Raw genomic sequence first — 19977 nt, forward strand, 5'->3', positions numbered from 1 at the left:
AGCACCTCTAGGATAACAAGGGCAGTAACTAGAGGGGATTGAGTTGTCCCTTTTCAACACAGTAAATTCAGTCAATCGGCCTTCTCTGTTAGAGCTACAATATACTGTAATGCAATGCCCATGGACTTGAGAAGCTGCACTGACTTTTGTACTTTTAAATTGGAAATATGGCTCAAATCTATTCAAACCTGTACACATGAGTTATCTGTGGTTCCTCATATGTAAGCCGACAGCTGATGATAGTGTTTTTATTACGAATAAGATGTTGTTGTTAGAATGATAGATTACTGGATGTAATGTATTTGTATTTTGTATTGTTTTAGTAAGTATATGTATTGTGGCTATGTAATTGCCCTTACTTGCCCTGGGACTACGGGTCCAAATTAACTTTCGGGCTAACCCCGGCACATTTACATGGATTTTGCATTATTGTAATTGTTACGAACCGGCTCAGAGTTCGCAACAAAAGGGAGACAACGTGGAGACAAGGAGTATCAAAATATATATTTATTAAGTAAAGTAAACTAAGTAATTAACAATGGTGTGTGTAATCAGTAATGTAAGTGAGTGTTTGCATGCATAAATGTAATAATGCAGGGTGTTGAAGGGTGCCAAAGCAAACAACCAAAAAGCCACAACTACCACAACCAAAAACAACAAGGTGTCTGCATGGAGAGCGTCTCCTTCATGAATGTGGAAGAGGTCTATTTATCATGGGACACCCCGGACCCAGGTGTTTCCCAGGTAGCTGACGACCCTCCCAGCTCCGCCCACCGGCATCCTAATAAGGAAACAAGAGCAAAAAGAGAGAATACGGCAGACAGAGTGGGAGGGTCGTCACATAATATTGATGTTAATTAATGTGCATTGTCCCTTAGAAATAAATAAATAAATAAAGTAACAATGTAAAATCTACTCTAGACCCTATCTGTCAACTTTGCAATCAATGTAACATCTACTCTATGTCGACTCTGCTATTTGGTCCGCCAGGCTGCTGATGTCATGCAGACTGTCGTTCTTGTGTTTATACTTTTTCATAACGTCAACGACCAGTTTTATGTCGGACGACAATATAATGTTCATGATGTCACTGCGACAATTGTATACAGAAATGTTGATAGACCCACCGTAAACTAGCCTGACCACATAGTTATGCTATGTAATTGCCTTTGCAGTCCATATCACTCATCATGAAAATTCCGAATCCACTCCATACTATTCATATTTTCATTTATTTATATGACTTTCCACACAAACATTTATCACATAGCCTAGTCTCTAGAGTTTACAGTAACATCACACTGAGCCCCCCACAGAACAAGGGAAATTAAATTATTTGTACTCGATGATATTCAATAAGTCCTTCATCACAATCCAATAAACACTCAATCATGCTCCTGGGGCCTTTATGACTCTTGGCTGTAATAACAAAATGTAAATGTATTCTTTGTACTGTCACTCCCTCTCATAAATGTACACACCGTTATCCTAAACCATCTAATCAGTCATGTGGAGGCAGTTGTGTCTACGCAAATGAATATGCAATCATGACTCACGGATTCCTCCAAAAGTACACTTGATATGGAGCTCTCCATTTTCACTGTGATTCTATGCGACGCACTTTTAAAATAACATTTCTAGTTGTGGGTTTTTCCATTAGAGAGCGGTAAAAAGAGGAATAGAGGGACTTTGGTGAATATGAATACCTTTCCTATCAATGGGTAAGTGAGAGTGAATTAATGTGGCTGCTTTCCAAGCAGACACGGCACTACAAAGTGGAGACTTACTGTAGAGTGTAGGGACTAGATGAAATTAAGCCAACACTGATACACTATGTATTCCAAGGCAGTGCGTGTGTGTGTGTGTGTGTGTGTGTGTGTGTGTGTGTGTGTGTGTGTGTGTGTGTGTGTGTGTGTGTGTGTGTGTGTGTGTGTGTGTGTGTGTGTGTGTGTGTGTACGTGTGTGTGTACGTGTGTGGTCATGAGAAACAAGCTCTCACATGGAAAGGAACCAAGGCTATGCAATATTTTTACTAAGGCCTGGATTCAATCAGATTTGGGTTCTGGCACACTTAACATTTAAAGCTAATTTCTGATTGAGCTAACATCGTCAGCTTTTACTGTTGTCATGTCCTGTGAGGATCCAATGGCTCAGATCAGCTTGGCAATTGTTGACAATAACCAGACCCTCTCCCACCCGCAAAGGGTGGTGGCGGGAACTGCCGGGTTGACAGCTCACACTTGGTTGTAAATTAAGTAGGAGCGGAATCTCTCTTTACCCTCCAGTATTGGCTAAAGGACTGTCCTTTGTCTCCAGAGCCTTTTGCCCGCCCAAAACTCTAAAGTCCAAAAGTGAATACCAGAACAATATTTCTAACATAACAATGTGGGGAATGGTCAGTGGGGAACTATGGAAAAATAATATAATATTGGTTTTCATTTTGTGATGTCATTAAAAACCGTATGGACAAAATACTGTAACTTTGAAAGTACAGTGGTTGCTCAACTAAAGATTTTGATATTATGCTGCGGGATGTAGAGGTAATTTTTGGTTTAGTACGTTACCCTGCGTCACTGCTTCATTGCTCCAGACCAGCGCAAGGGGGAGTTAGAGCACTAATTATGCTTTTGGGTCCCAAGGTGCTAAATGTGTCTCTACTTGACAATGAATGAGTGATATAAACCAAATAGAAACTGATAATTGTGCACAACTTCAAAATTGAATTTCAGTTAACTGAATGATGAAGATGAAGAAGGTGATCAATTATATTCCATGATATTCTTAAGATATATGTGTTGACTGAATATAAGCAAGTGATGTCTGCTAAATAATCAAGTTGTCATATAGACCTCGGCACCTACATAAAGCTGAGTGACTCACTCATTCATGGCTTTGGATCAAAATAAATAAGTACCAACATTCTTTCTGATAGTCTTTAATAAAGAAATGTTTTGGTTATCCTGACCTGGATGCCATGTATTATAATATCTAAAAGGAAAGATATTACCACCGTCTCTTGCGCATGTCATTTTCCAGATTTGACCTAATGAAAAATGCCCCTTAGATATTCATTTAGAATACTCCAATCCTCTAAATGTAATTATTGGCAGAGAGCCATACAGATTGCAAACTATTTGAGAAGAGATTTTCAATGGCACATGGTTTATGAATTGACACGCAATTTTCCGTTACTCCTGAAAGCGCTAACAATCAAATCCATTCTCTCCGTCAACCCACACACACCTTAAACATTTGGATAAAAAAGTATTTTATGCATTAATTAATTAAATTGCTTTAGCTGACATATTGTGGTTCATCTGATGAAGGATTGACTCGATCTATAAGCCCAGGACGATAGTAAAACGGGAAATAAGATACACTACAAGAAAGGGAACACATATATAACCGTAGAAAATGGTTGCAGGTTGGAGGGCCATCTAACAAGTGCAGATCGGAGGGGCATCAAGCGAAACAGACCAATGAAGCACGGGTAAACAGCGGGAGTATCTATGACTCTCTGATGACTGGGTAGGGTAGGGGGTCGACTCCCTCCGCTTCTCCCTTCTGCGCGGGGTTCTGGGCCGGGAGGGTTGGGAAGGTGGCTTCGGCTCTTGCCTGAGCTCGGATCCCCACATCTCCATGTCGCCTGGGTTGCGACTGACCAGCTCCACCCCCCCTTTCCCCGTTAGGCACGGCCGCGTGGTGCACCCCCTTTCCCCGTTAGGCATGGCCGCATGGCGCACCCCCAATATCAAGGTGCACATGGGTCTATTTATATAATGAATATGAATTCAGAGGGCAGAAATGATTAAATATTAAAGCATTAGACCTCTCACTAAAGGCGACAGTCATACAAAAGTTATACTTTTGGAATATAGCAATAATAATATCAGTTTAATATGCAGTGTAGATCACCTCCTATTACCCTTCTCAGAGTTTTAAGAATTGTGTGTGTTCAATCATTTGTGACATTGTGGCATTTAAAGCATATTGAAGATAGAAGCAATAGGATTGGAAGCAATAGCCTACCCGCGTGTGGTCAACTATTTCAGAACTGTTTCGCGCTGCTCTGACACAAGCATGGGGACTGGTCTTGATAAATCAATTAGATTTTATTTTCACTGAATCTCCATTTGGGTATTGGTTAGACTACAATTAGGTTGTGGAAATGTTAGGATTATAGCCTACTCCCAACCGGTCATGTTGTACAGCACCATATTTTCCTAATGGAAACCCAGAGGGTTTAGTTTTTTGAATTTCTTGGAAGAGAAACAACATAATTTTAAGCAAATTAATTAAGCAAAATTTCAAAAAATCCATCCCATATACTGTTTTTACAAAAAAGGTTTTAAATTCTCTAATGCAGCCAATATTAAAGACTGTCAAATGCTTCTCAAAGATGCTCTCTGGTGGTCAAACTAGCACTAACTTGCATTAATAGCAACAATGGCTGACACATAACGTGCTATAGAATTCTGTGGCAGCCCACAAGTTGTGCTGCAGTATGACGCAACTTTTACAGGAAGAACCACTATATATCTCCTACATCTGTCAAGTTTCCATCCAATACGTTGTGCATATGACACGAAAATTGTTTTTGGTAAGATATGAATGTGATTTTAGGAGGTATAACAGAATCTATCTCTTATAAATTGTGCATAACTGTGCATAAGTAAGTAGCCACGCCCTGATTGAGGTCGGAGAGCGTGTCAGACAGACGGAGCAGTCCACTTTGGCCAGATTGCATAAAAAGCATTGGTAATGAAATTAATATTAGATCAGAAAAGCGTGGAGTGGTCGCTACACATCTGAAATGGTTGGAACTTTGAACCTCAACACGAGGTGAAGAAAATTAACTCACCTACCAGACCAGGACATTGCCAGTCTGCAGCTTCATGTGTAAAGTGGTTCAAACTCTGATTATCCACACAAGGAGGAGAAAGGAGAAAACTCCCCTCTCAGACAATAACTGGTACGGCTAAGAAAACGTTTTGAGGAAACCCCCCAATGGAGACCGGACAACTAAGAAGAAGGAAATTGTGACTTCTTGTGGATAATCAGAGCCTTACACGTGAGGAGACCCAACCAAACCCCTTTCCAAGAAGGCTTGGTTTTGACAGAGATAGACGACGAACAAAGTCATTCACACATAAATACATTCACAATTTCTTACTCCAAACAGGCGTATGGTTTGTGTGCAAATGATTACTGTGAGAGTAGTTTCCAAATATATCAATGAAACATCTCTCTCTCCCTCTCTTTCTCTACCCCTCCCTCTTTTGGGAAAAGGCAGTCATGTTGTTGTTAGTCCGTCCAAATGTATTTTCCCATTCGGAGCTCATTTTTTTCAGAGTTCCCAGTTGTCTTGAACTCACTGGTCTGAGATTTCCCAGTCCCGAGTTTCCAGTTGTTTTGAACATGGCAGAAGTCATGCTGGAATGACAGCATGGCCAATGTATTCAACCTTTTCTGGTCCATCTTGTTTATCCTTTAAAGAGACCATTAAACCCAGACATGGACCACACAACCACTCCACTGAATAGCAGGCTAGTGATTGCTTTGCAACTCTTGCAGTTAGCCACTGATTCCTTTCAAACCATTCGTTGTTGAATTTGCAATTCCCAACTTGCTGTGTAATGTTTATGTCATTTACATTACATTTAAGTCATTTAGCAGACGCTCTTATTCAGAGCGACTTACAAATTGGTGCATTCACCTTATGATATCCAGTGGAACAACCACTTTACAATAGTGCATCCTAATCTTTTAAGGGGGGGGTTAGAAGGATTACTTTATCCTATCCCAGGTATTCCTTAAAGAGGTGGGGTTTCAGGTGTCTCCGGAAGGTGGTGATTGACTCCGCTGTCCTGGCGTCATGAGGGAGCTTGTTCCACCATTGGGGTGCCAGAGCAGCGAACAGTTTGGACTGGGCTGAGCGGGAACCGTGCTTCCTCAGAGGTAGGGGGGCCAGCAGGCCAGAGGTGGATGAACGCAGTGCCCTTGTTTGAGTGTAGGGCCTGATCAGAGCCTGAAGGTATGGAGGTGCCGTTCCCCTCACAGCTCCGTAGGCAAGCACCATGGTCTTGTAGCGGATGCGAGCTTCAACTGGAAGCCAGTGGAGAGAGCGGAGGAGCGGGGTGACGTGAGAGAACTTGGGAAGGTTGAACACCAGACGGGCTGCGACGTTCTGGATGAGTTGTAGTGGTTTAATGGCACAGGCAGGGAGCCCAGCCAACAGCGAGTTGCAGTAATCCAGACGGGAGATGACAAGTGCCTGGATTAGGACCTGCGTCGCTTCCTGTGTGAGGCAGGGTCGTACTCTGCGAATGTTGTAGAGCATGAACCTACAGGATCGGGTCACCGCCTTGATGTTAGTGGAGAACGACAGGGTGTGGTCCAGGATCACGCCAAGGTTCTTAGCACTCTGGGAGGAGGACACAAGGGAGTTGTCAACCGTGATGGCGAGATCATGGAACGGGCAGTCCTTCCCCGGGAGGAAGAGCAGCTCCGTCTTGCCGAGGTTCAGCTTGAGGTGGTGATCCGTCATCCACACTGATATGTCTGCCAGACATGCAGAGATGCGATTCGCCGCCTGGTTATCAGAAGGGGGAAAGGAGAAGATTAATTGTGTGTCGTCTGCATAGCAATGATAGGAGAGACCATGTGAGGATATGACAGAGCCAAGTGACTTGGTGTATAGCGAGAATAGGAGAGGGCCTAGAACAGAGCCCTGGGGGACACCAGTGGTGAGAGCGCGTGGTGCGGAGACAGATTCTCGCCACGCCACCTGGTAGGAGCGACCTGTCAGGTAGGACGCAATCCAAGCGTGGGCCGCGCCGGAGATGCCCAACTCAGAGAGGGTGGAGAGGAGGATCTGATGGTTCACAGTATCAAAGGCAGCAGATAGGTCTAGAAGGATGAGAGCAGAGGAGAGAGAGTTAGCTTTAGCAGTGCGGAGAGCCTCCGTGACACAGAGAAGAGCAGTCTCAGTTGAATGCCCAGTCTTGAAACCTGACTGATTAGGATCAAGAAGGTCATTCTGAGAGAGATAGCAGGAGAGCTGGCCAAGGACGGCACATTCAAGAGTTTTGGAGAGAAAAGAAAGAAGGGATACTGGTCTGTAGTTGTTGACATGGGAGGGATCGAGTGTAGGTTTTTTCAGAAGGGGTGCAACTCTCGCTCTCTTGAAGACGGAAGGGACGTAGCCAGCGGTCAAGGATGAGTTGATGAGCGAGGTGAGGTAGGGGAGAAGGTCTCCGGAAATGGTCTGGAGAAGAGAGGAGGGGATAGGGTCAAGTGGGCAGGTTGTTGGGCGGCCGGCCGTCACAAGACGCGAGATTTCATCTGGAGAGAGAGGGGAGAAAGAGGTCAAAGCACAGGGTAGGGCAGTGTGAGCAGGACCAGCGGTGTCGTTTGACTTAGCAAACGAGGATCGGATATCGTCAACCTACTTTTCAAAATGGTTGACGAAGTCATCCGCAGAGAGGGAGGAGGGGGGGAGGGGGAGGAGGATTCAGGAGGGAGGAGAAGGTAGCAAAGAGCTTCCTAGGGTTAGAGGCAGATGCTTGGAATTTAGAGTGGTAGAAAGTGGCTTTAGCAGCAGAGACAGAAGAGGAGAATGTAGAGAGGAGGGAGTGAAAGGATGCCAGGTCCGCAGGGAGGCGAGTTTTCCTCCATTTCCGCTCGGCTGCCCGGAGCCCTGTTCTGTGAGCTCGCAGTGAGTCGTCGAGCCACGGAGCAGGAGGGGAGGACCGAGCCGGCCTGGAGGATAGGGGACAGAGAAAATCAAAGGATGCAGAAAAGGGAGGAGAGGAGGGTTGAGGAGGCAGAATCAGGAGATAGGTTGGAGAAGGTTTGAGCAGAGGGAGGAGATGATAGGATGGAAGAGGAGAGAGTAGCGGGAGAGAGAGAGCGAAGGTTGGGACGGCGCAATACCATCCGAGTAGGGGCAGAGTGAGAAGTGTTGGATGAGAGCGAGAGGGGAAAGGATACAAGGTAGTGGTCGGAGATTTGGAGGGGAGTTGCAATGAGATTAGTGGAAGAACAGCATCTAGTAAAGATGAGGTCAAGCGTATTGCCTGCCTTGTTAGTAGGGGGGGAAGGTGAGAGGGTGAGGTCAAAAGAGGAGAGGAGTGGAAAGAAGGAGGCAGAGAGGAATGAGTCAAAGGTAGACGTGGGGAGGTTAAAGTCACCCAGAACTGTGAGAGGTGAGCCATCCTCAGGAAAGGAACTTATCAAGGCGTCAAGCTCATTGATGAACTCTCCAAAGGAACCTGGAGGGCGATAAATGATAAGGATGTTAAGCTTGAAAGGGCTGGTAACTGTGACAGCATGGAATTCAAATGAGGAGATAGACAGATGGGTCAGGGGACAAAGAGAGAATGTCCACTTGGGAGAGATGAGGATTCCAGTGCCACCACCCCGCTGGCTCGATGCTCTAGGGGTATGCGAGAATACGTGGGCAGACGAGGAGAGAGCAGTAGGAGTAGCAGTGTTATCTGTGGTAATCCATGTTTCCGTCAGCGCCAGGAAGTCGAGGGACTGGAGGATAGCATAGGCTGAGATGAACTCAGCCTTGTTGGCCGCAGACCGGCAGTTCCAGAGGCTGCCGGAGACCTGGAACTCCACGTGGGTCGTGCGCGCTGGGAACACCAGGTTAGAGTGGCAGCGGCCACGCGGTGTGAAGCGTTTGTATGGCCTGTGCAGAGGGGAGAGAACAGGGATAGACAGACACATAGTTGACAAGCTACAGAAGTGTTGTTTCTTGTATTATTGTCTCTTGTGTCTTTAGAGAACTGTTTCACTTTGATATCCTTTTTCTTCTGTCCTGATTTTCTCTTTCTTTTCTTCTGTTAACTAGATATTCTTTGTTATTCTTCGTTAGCTAGCTAGCTTCTTCCAAAAGAGTCCCTAGCAACTGCTTAGCAACTGGTAAACAATTCAGCCAGCTAAGATAACTACAATTTTATGAAAAATAGTAACTTTTTTCAAAAGCCTGTCTTCTTTGTTTGTTGCTTGTTTTTTCTCCTATTCAGTCTTGCAGTTTTCTTTTGCTTTTTTCCGAAGTACTTCACTCTAAAAACCATGTAAATTTCAATATTTGTAGGAGCTCAATTTTTCAGCAGCTGCTGCTCAATTTGGAACTCCGGAACATGTCAATGGCTGATGAGCACTGATACGCTTTATCTGTAATTTCTCTTCATAATTTATCTTCATATGACAAAGATTGAAAAGGATTTGACAGTAGATTGTCGACTTCTGCCCTGAATGACGCGTCGCCAGTGGAAAACTAATTGTACATTTCTCCAGCCCCATCCCTTAGCTTTTTATTGAAACAGGGGAGGGAAGAATGCTTTGTTATTGTTTTAATTAAGAATTCTAGCTTTAACCTCACTGGGCTAGGTGGGACGCGTCCCACCTACTCAACAGCCAGTTGAATCCCGTGGCACGTTATTCAAATACCTTAGAAATGCTATTACTTCAATTTCTCAAACATATGACTATTTTACACCATTTTACACCAAAGACAAGACTCTCGTTAATCTAACCACACTGTCCGATTTCAAAAAGGCTTTACAACGAAAGCAAAACATTAGATTATGTCAGCAGAGTACCCAGCCAGAAATAATCAGACACCCATTTTTCAAGCTAGCATATAATGTCACATAAACCCAAACCACAGCTAAATGCAGCACTAACCTTTGATGATCTTCATCAGATGACAATCTTAGGACATTATGTTACACAATACATGCATGTCTGTTCAATCAAGTTCATATTTATATCAAAAACCAGCTTTTTACATTAGCAGGTGACTAGCATGTGACTAGCATTCCCACCGAACACTTCCGGTGAATTTACTAAATTACTCACGATAAACGTTCACAAAAAACATAACAATTATTTTATCGGACAGTGTGGTTAGATTAACGAGAGTCTTGTCTTTAAAATGGTGTAAAATAGTCATATGTTTGAGAAATTGAAGTAATAGCATTTCTAAGGTATATGAATATCGCGCCACGAGATTCCACTGGCTGTTGACTAGGGTGGGACGCAAACGTCCCACCTAGCCCAGAGAGGTTAAGACATGAAGGTCAGTCAATCGGGAACATTTTAAGAACTTTGAAAGTTTCTTGGAGTGCAGTCACAAAAACCATCAAGCGCTATGATGAAACGGACTCTCATGAGGATCGCCACAGGAAAGGAAGACCCAGAGTTACCTCTGCTGCAGACGATAAGTTCATTAGAGTTACCAGCCTCAGAAATTGCAGCCCAAATAAATGCTTCACAGAGTTCAAGTAACAGACACATCTCAACATCACCTGTTCAGAGGAGACTGCGTGAATCAGGCCTTCATGGTCGAATTGCTGTAAAGAAACCACTACTAAAGGACACCAATAAGAAGAAGAGACTTGCTTGGGCCAAGAAACACGAGCAATGGACATTAGACTGGTGGAAATCGGTCCTTAGGTCTGATGAGCCCAAATTTGAGATTTTTGCTTCCAACCGCCGTGTCTTTATGAGGTGCAGAGTAGGTGAACTGATGATCTTCGCATGTATGGTTCCACCGTGAAGCATGGAAGAGGAGGTGTGATGGTGTGGGGGTGCTTTGCTGGTGACACTATCTGTGATTTATTTAGAATTCAAGGCCCATTTAACCACCATGGCTACCACAGCATTCTGCAGCGATATACAATCCGATCTGGTTTGCGCCTCGTGGGACAATCATTTGTTTTTCAACAGGATAATGACCCAAAACACACCTCCAGGCTGTGTATGGGCTATTTGACCAAGGAGGAGAGTGATGGAGTGCTGCATCAGGGGATCTGGCCTCCACAATCACCCAACCTCAACCCAATTGTGATTGTTTTGGATGAGTTGGACCGCAGAGTGAAGGAAAAGCAGCCAAGAAGTGCTTAGCATATGTGGCAACTCCTACAAGACTCTTGGAAAAGCATTCCTCATGAAGCTGGTTGAGAGAATGCCAAGAGTGTGCAAAGCTGTCATCAAGGCAAAGGGTGGCTACTTTGAAGAATCTCAAATATAAAATATATTTTGATTTGTTTAACAGTTTTTTGGTTACTATATGATTCCATATGTGTTATTTCATAGTTTTGATGTCTTCACTATTATTCTACAATGTAGAAAATAACAAAAATGAAGAAAAACCATTGAATGAGTATGTGTGTCCAAACTTTTGACTGATACTATATATATATATATATATATATATATATATATATATATATATATATTAGCTATATGCATTGAATTAGTATGTTATGATGCCTCTCAGACTAGACTTTGTGACTGTGTGGCCTTTCTATTGAATGTGCAGACGAGACTTGAGACGCAGAGTAGATTGGCGAGGACTGGTGAGTAACAGAGGCACAAAGCTATCCTGGCAGAAGCAGCTGTACAGGATAACCACAATCATGTCCTTTGGACTGAACCATAGACTCGCCTCACTGCTGCTCAACTCAGGCATGTATGCACACACACACACCAGCCACGTCACACTAGATCCCATGCAGTATTCGACGTTCATCCAGGTCCCCAGGACGTCTTATCATCAAGTAGGCTCACGGCTTGCTAGGACGTGCATGCACATGCACACATAGACACACACACACTAACACACCCACACACATACACACACACATGGACACACACACATGGACACACACAAACAAACATAGAAACCTTCTATCACACACACACATTTTTGCATGACACACTCACACTGAGTGGCAGGGATGACCTGTAACGACATTACCTTTGTTTCAGTGCCAGTGTTTTATGTGTTTACTCCTCGAATATAGATGCAGAGAGAGTGGACAGACATCACTGTGTTCGTGTGTGTGTGTGTGTGTGTGTGTGTGTGTGTGTGTGTGTGTGTGTGTGTGTGTGTGTGTGTGTGTTCATGTGTGGGTTTGTGCACTCTTGTTTGTGATTTAGTGCTGAAAGCATAATCATACAGTATTTATATCTGAACCAGATATGTTGTCTGGTTTCGTCTTTGTTTTTTTATGTTGAAATTATCATTTAATTTCAGTTGCTTTGTGTCTAAATGTTCTCAAATACAGACATAACATCCAGGCCCAAAGCTATACAGTACAACAAGGACAAAGTTAATAATATTCAGAAATTAATTAATGTATTCTACAAGTAAAACCATAAACGGCAAACAGTGACAGACAGGAAGTATACAAGCCACTGCTGTGTGTTTACAAGTCTGCATTTCTTGCTTCCTCCTGATCCTATTTTGTTGAGTGCAGCAATTCTTGGGAAACAGTTAGGGTCTCCTCATCTATAATATTCCAGGTCCTTTGTGGCTCACTTGGTAGAGCATGGTGCTTACACTGCCAGGGTTGTGGGTTCAATTCCAATGGGGGACCAGTACAAAAAAGTATGAAAAATGTATGCACTCACTACTACTGTAAGTCATTCTGGATTTGATGTAAAAATGTAAATCTGTTTCTGTTTGGATGGCCATAACATACCCAACTTGTATACAGCAAATCAGACAAGAGGAAAGGATTGATGTCCTTTCATGCCTTCATGAAGTACATAGAGGAAGAGATCCTTAGAGGGAGATAGGATAAAGTAATCCTTCTAACCCCCCCTAAAAGATTTAGATGCACTATTGTAAAGTGGTTGTTCCACTGGATATCATAAGGTGAATGCACCAATTTGTAAGTCGCTCTGGATAAGAGCGTCTGCTAAATGACTTAAATGTAAATGTAGACCAGGATAGGGCAAGATGAAACACAGGCCTGCTGTATTGGCTAGCCCCACTAATGAGGGAAGGGGTTATGTTATAGCCTGAAGACTGGGACTGTTGTATATCTCCCACAGGTTGATGTACTGAACATAAGCTAAATGTATTATGAGAATCGCTAGTGCCAAATGAATGATATCCATAGATCAGCATCCATGGCCCATGTTAGGTTCCTCTCCCTCTAAGGGTCTGACTTGATATGAATCAGTGCAGTTTGGGTCTCTGTAAATGTACTATAAAGAGGGGAAAATCCCAAACTCACCTCAGATCAGCCTCTGTGACCCACGTCAGCCCCCTCCCCTCCACAAGGTTCTTGATATGCATCAGTGAGGTTTGGATCTGTGAAAATGTGTTATAATGAATCAATGACACACTCAATTTGTGACCGGTGGCATTCCTGATGGGCCTATTTACCTCACTAAAATGAGGTTCTGCTTTCTGCATTTACTCTCCTATTCCACATATTGATTATGTGTCCATCTGTATAGCAGCATCTTTCTATTAAGAAACCAACCATACTCATGGTTACTAACCACCTACTGAGAGACCATCTAATGTGGGGATTACACACACACACACACACACACATAAACACACACACACACACACACACACCACTGATGTTTAAAAGACTCGTCGTAGGAACTGTGGGCAAATAACAAATTATTATTTTATTCTACAGCTAGGATTTAAAACACCCACCATCCACCCCTTTAGCTATGCTTTAGTCTCTGCTGTCTCCTTTTACAATAGAGAAACCTGGGAGAAGACAATTAACACAGAGATATGTGTTATATAAAGTTAGGCTTCTTCACCTACAGTGGCACTGCCGTAAATAGAAATGTTGTCATTGTCCTGTAGTGAATGCATACATTTCGTTTAAAAAAAATTCCGTAGTGTTCCCCCACCCACAGTGGCTTTGACAGTGTCCTGTAATACACCCACGGTGGCATTAACAGTGTCCTGTAAAACACCCACGGTGGCTTTGACCGTATCCTGTAATACACCCACGGTGGCTTTGACAGTGTCCTGTAATACACCCACGGTGGCATTGACAGTGTCCTGTAAAACACCCACGGTGGCTTTGACAGTGTCCTGTAATACACCCACGGTGGCTTTGACAGTGTCCTGTAAAACACCCACGGTGGCTTTGACAGTGTTCTGTAATACGCCCACGGTGGCTTTGACAGTGTCCTGTAAAACACCCACGGTGGCTTTGACAGTGTCCTGTAATACACCCATGATGGCTTTGACAGTGTCCTGTAAAACACCCACGGTGGCTTTGACAGTGTCCTGTAATACACCCACGGTGGCATTGACAGTGTCCTTCCATGAAAAGAAAGAAAGAGAGAGTTCTTTTATTTTCCATCCTTTCCTAATTTAGCTGTTTCCCTGACCCAGGATGATGACACACACACACACACACACACACACACACACACACACACACACACACACACACACACACACACACACACACACACACACACACACGTGCCAGGGAAGACATAGAGTATCTGTGGTGGTTTAATTTCATCTGAACCAGCCTCCTCTTTTGGTCTTCTCCTAGTGGTAGTTAGTCCATACACGCTTTCAACTCTCCACTTTGTAGTGCTGTGTCTTCTGCTTGGAAAGCAACCACATTCATTCACTCTCAGCTTACCCATTGAATAGGAAAGGTATCGGTGTGTCGCAGAGAATCACAGTGATAATGGAGAGCTCCTTATTATCAAGTCAACTTTAGGAGGAATCCACGAGTCATGATTGCATATCGATTTGCGTACACATAAGGTGTTGTCTCCTTTTAAGTCTCTGGTAATATTCTGTCTCTCTATGACTCCACACTGCCCTCCTCAGGTCTACAGCCCACTGTCTCAAACTCTGTCTCTTCCTGATGTTTCTGCACGTCCGGTATACTCTCTCCAATCCAAAATCATCCCCCAGCCATCCTCTACGCCCTTTGCACTTGTGTAGATTTGAACTACAAATAATGTGAAAATTACACCCAACATATCAGAGGGCACTACCATTTTGCTCATCATATCTATCCAGTTCTTTAAGATCCGCAAGCAATGCCTTGGATAAAAGGGGTTGTTTCTGGACAGGGACACAATGTCTGTCTGTCTGTCTGTCTGTCTGTCTGTCTGTCTGTCTGTCTGTCTGTCTGTCTGTCTGTCTGTCTGTCTGTCTGTCTGTCTGTCTGTCTGTCTGTCTGTCTGTCTGTCTGTCTGTCTGTCTGTCTGCCTGCCTGCCTGCCTGCCTGCCTGCCTGCCTGCCTGCCTGCCTGCCTGCCTGCCTGCCTGCCTGCCTGCCTGCCTGCCTGCCTGCCTGCCTGCCTGCCTGCCTGCCTGCCTGCCTGCCTGCCTGCCTGCCTGCCTGCCTGCCTGCCTTTGTTTTCATCCTAGCTCTAGCCTCAACTTGCTATGCCTCGTCTAACTGCTAGTCAACCCCAAGCCCAGAATCTGATGCAGAGACATAACTGTTTCTCTGCTCTGTTAACCACATAAGGTGGAGTAAGCTGGCTCATGTTAGGCACTGCTGTGTGGTGCATTAACCCTACACCACAATCACGCACAAAGCCACAGGAACACACAGACACAAGGAAACAAGAGTGCTCACAGAGTCCCACATGCACCCACACAAGCACAAACACATGCACACACACGGAGATAGAGAGAGCGAGAGAGAGAGCGAGAGAGAGAGCGAGAGAGAGCAAGAGAGATAGAGAGAGAGAGAGAGAGAGAGAAAGATCCACATGAACTCCTGTTTACCTGCTGAGCCTGGAACTGACCTCTTCTCACCTAAAGGAACTTAAATCAACTCTTGATGGCTACTCTGTTCCGAATGTTTAGAAAAATACTTTCTCTCCCCCCGACCTTCCTCCCTCTCTCTCTCTCACTGCTGTTCCCTAAACACAGTCCCAGTCTCTCCAAGTATCCCTCCTACAGAAAGGAGGATTACACGGTATTAGTGCAGCATCACAGACTGACTGACTGGCTGTCCTGCCAGACACTGATACCCTATGAGAATGGTAAACCACGCTTTGTTTCATATCTCTCCCCAACTAATCTGGCTCTCCCATGGCCTTGTGAGAGCCAACTGAGTGTGACATTGGGAATATGAGCTTGGAGGTGACCAATGACACAGGTGACGGCTGGTTTGTGCGTGCGTGCGTGCGTGCGTGCTCGTCTGAGTAGGTGTGTGCGATCGTGGGTGTGTCTGTCTTTCTGTGTGCAGGTTATAAATGTTTATTCTCCCTGAGATCATTCTGAAATTGAGTTGCGATAAGAAAGATTCTCGCTGGCTTGCGGGCTGAATATTGGATTTTCCAAAAAGTCAACAGAGGGCTTGATCATTAAAGTGAATAAATATTCCTTCCCCTCAAGTCTTGCATTTTTCTATCGGTTTGGCTGGGGATTTTTATTATTTTCATTATTGTGCTGACACATACTCTTCTGCCGTGCGGTCTCCATTATGAAACTGAAGGAGGGAAAGTGGGGGGAAAGATGCCAATAACAAACAGACAGCTGTATTAAAATAGATTACTTTTCCTGCTCTTTCTCTCCTCCTCCATGCTCCCCAAGAAAATATTTTGCATTATTTTGCATGGTGTCTGTCAAGGGTTTTTGCTTGAACTAGACTTTTGAATTGAGGTCTGTCATTTTACTTGTGGTTTACTTTAGTTAGCCTATAGCAAGTGTTTTTTATAAAGAAGTAATAGATATGCAAAAAAATGGGTTTTACAATTAAATTCTATCTACATCATACAAGTAGTACACAAAACAATTAGGGGTTCATCAAGGGTTCTTCTAAGATCCTCAAAGTTCTTGGAAGAACCTTAAGGTTCTTGGCACTGAACATTCCCCCCAAAAGGTTCTTCCTAGAACCCCATAGGAGGTGGGGTTCATCGGGGATCTCCTCAGTTGATGGGGGTTCTTGCAGGAACCTAACTGCCCGACTGAAACATTTTCATTTGAATATGAAAGGACAGCAGGTGCAGTCACTTAACTAAAGAGCTCCTCAATTTAAGGTAAGGGTTGTCCCTTATATTATCTAAATGTATATTGTTTTATGATGATACCATCTAGCTTTTCATATTTGTGCAAATCTTTCTAAAACAGAAAATGGACACAATTCAATGCATATCAATCAACAAAGAGGTAAGAATATGTAGGCTATAAGAATATGTTGAAGGCTAGCTGTATTGGGTGCAGATGACTGAACTGCTCACTTTTGTGTCTGTGTCTGCAGGTATACAGACAAGGAGGCATACAAAGGTATGTCAATTGGTATTGGTATGTTATGCAGATCACATGTACCATCCTCCTCCCATACCTCTTCAATGAATATCCCACAGGCCTCTACAGTATGGACATAGTATGTGTATGATAACCATTATCAAAACAGTTTTTTTCATTCACATTTACCACAAAAACCAAGGTAGGAATACTTTCATGTGCGTGTTTTGTTAAACATCTGTATAACTGCTATTTTTTGGATTCACAGACTTCACCCTCCCTATACCTCTGATACCTCTGATGAATATAACAGGAAACCTGTTTGATCAATATGTACTGTAAAATCATTCTGTCTATGGATACGGAGAACATCAACACACCAGAGGATCAACCCATTGGACTTGGGGCTCTGCTGTGAGTTTACCTCATGTTTAGAATTTTTTTATTCTGCTTTTCCACTAAAATCACAATAAACACTGAGAACTAAAATATTGTATTATTGTTATGCATATAATTAATAATAATAATAATAATAATAATAGGGGAGGAGCAGTAGTTCAAAAATTAACCCCAAAAGGTTCTTCAAAAGGTTCTTCAAAAGGTTCTTCAGGGATCCATTAAAAGGGGTTCTTTAAAGAACTTGTAGGGGTTCCCCCACAGTTTCAATTTGAAGAACCCCTAAAGGATATGCCAGGAACCTTTTTCTTTTTACAGTATATGTAGATTACTGTGTGATTTTCAGACATTTCTCTAAAGACCTCAAAGTTGTTTGATAAATTGTCCACATCATTCAAAAAGCATTTAGAAACTCATTAACATACACTAATTCAAACCCCATAGTACTTTTTTTTTAACCTAATTCCACTGTTGTGCCTCAGCCACACGTTCCAGTATCTCTTTTCATTCCCTCCAATGACCACTGAGGTGGTGACTGTGCTGCTGCTGGTGGCAGCGGTACATCTCCTATCTGTCAGTCCATTGTGAAGATATCTCCCTCTCCATTTGCAGCTCCTCATTGTCTCTACTTACCAAACAGAAAGCCTCTAAACACAGATAGACAGGCAGGAGAGACCTGATGATTTGTATTAGTCTGCTGAAGGGTGTGTGTGTGTGTGTCTGAGAGAAAGAGTGTGTGTGTGCACATTCATTTGTGCTTGTGTGTTTCTGCCCTCCTCCCTCCTAGTAAAAGCTTTGTGTGAGGAAGCAGTAAAGACAGTTTACTTCTTTTCTCCACACCAGCGCTGCCAAGACCAAATTAATTAGTTTATTTATGAGGGAGGGAGGTGAGACGAGCCAACGAGCGGCGAGAGAGAGGAGGCAAATGGAGGCTTAGCATTGTTGCTTAACCAGCCAGGGTGGCATCTCAGGGACATTAACACAGTGGATAGGGGTGGGTAGGGCTGGGTAGGGATAGGTTGGACCAGGTAGCGCTGTCCTGGATGGATTACCCTAAAGATAAGAGAGAAGCTAACTTTTTAACGTAAAATTATCATAATCAGGCTAATATTGGGTTGTTCACGGAATAAAATGGGGTGGTGTGACCTCGAGGAATAAAATGGGGTGGTGTTAGAAATACCTGGGCCAATTTTCGATCCCAGTCCGCCCCTGATCATCAGCATACTGCATCCCATCTCAAATGTCTTCTCTTACCTCTGATGACTATCCACACCATCTCTGTCCCACCATCCCAGTTTATTTTAAAGCATAGAGCTTTTTAAGGCAGTCAGCAGACAGAACAGCTGTTTTAAATGAGGACCCGTGCCTCAGGGGCCAGTAGGGGTTCCTGTATTGGTGCTGTAAGAACAGCAGGTACCCTGATTTAATGCTTCATAGTTATTCTTGAGATTAGGTACTGGCAGACACACAAACACAGACACACACACTCAGAGGCGATGACCCTGAGGCAACCTCTTTACAGAGAATACTACTGTGTGTGTACCTGCATGCATGCTTGTATGTGTGTGCCTGTGTGCTTGTGTGCATGTCTACACAAGTGTACGTGTATATGTATGTGGGACTGCCACTAGTACCTGAAGATTACCACTACATCAAAATAAGTGGCACTGCTGTCAGTGCCTTGCCTTCTCATAATTCGAGGCCAATGTGAGGGGGCTTGGCAGGGAAATCTGCTGTGGAATTACTTTATGGAAAAATGTACTGCCAAACCCTCGTTACCCTGCATGTCCACTTTGATGTAATGGGCTCTGATGGTAGATTCTTAGGGGCCAGGTAATCACATGCAAAATGCATAGGACCAATGTAAGGTAATGGAGAAAATATGCTCTTCTGTTCCTCTACTTGGAGATGTAAGAGATGGTGCTTGTAGCCTTGAACATCAAACTTACATCCACTCTGAGTCGAATGTAGTAAACGATCAACATGAAACTAAATTCTCAGCCCCTCCTTAATTTATCCTTCCTGTGCTGTTGGTGTCCTGGTTATGATGAATAGAAGCAACCACAGATGTTAGCTCGCTCGCTCACACACACACCCACACAACCGCAAACACACCCACACCCACAAACACACACACACATACACATACAAGCATCTAGACCAATTTACTACCTCCATACGGCTGTTGTGCCTGGGTCCTCGCAGCACTGCTGAGTCGCTCCTTTTAAAGGCCTGCATATGAATGAAGACATTAAAATGAAATAGGCTAGCTGTTTCCGTCTTTAGACATGAAGATGTAGTAGAAATGTGATTGGAACACACAATGTAGAACCTAACAAGTGCTGCGCTCGTTATGAAGATATGAGGTGCATTTAAAGTTCGTCTATGTTGATGGATGGATGCATGTTGCCAAACTGGTTCCTGTATTCTCTTTCTTAAAACATCACTCTTATAAAACCATTTCACAATCAGTAATATATATCCTTTTTACAATGGGATTTTATTTTCCTAGCTCTATGCTTGTTTGGGTGTTCTTGTGCTCCAAGAAAGCATATTTTTGTT

General features: G+C 43.6%; 1 long non-coding RNA gene across 1 annotated transcript; it reads right to left on the reverse strand.

Moving 5' to 3' along the window:
• Nucleotides 1–642: 642 nt before the first annotated feature.
• Nucleotides 643–14598, reverse strand: LOC115174517 (uncharacterized). Its single transcript, XR_003871790.1, has 3 exons — nt 14445–14598; nt 13044–13120; nt 643–781 (listed from the first exon to the last, which is right to left on the reverse strand). It is a non-coding gene; the product is annotated as an uncharacterized LOC115174517 (long non-coding RNA).
• Between the last annotated feature and the right edge of the window lie 5379 nt (nt 14599–19977).

Source organism: Salmo trutta, chromosome 35 (genome assembly GCF_901001165.1).
Source record: "Salmo trutta chromosome 35, fSalTru1.1, whole genome shotgun sequence".
In the NCBI taxonomy this organism is placed as follows: Eukaryota; Metazoa; Chordata; class Actinopteri; order Salmoniformes; family Salmonidae; genus Salmo; species Salmo trutta.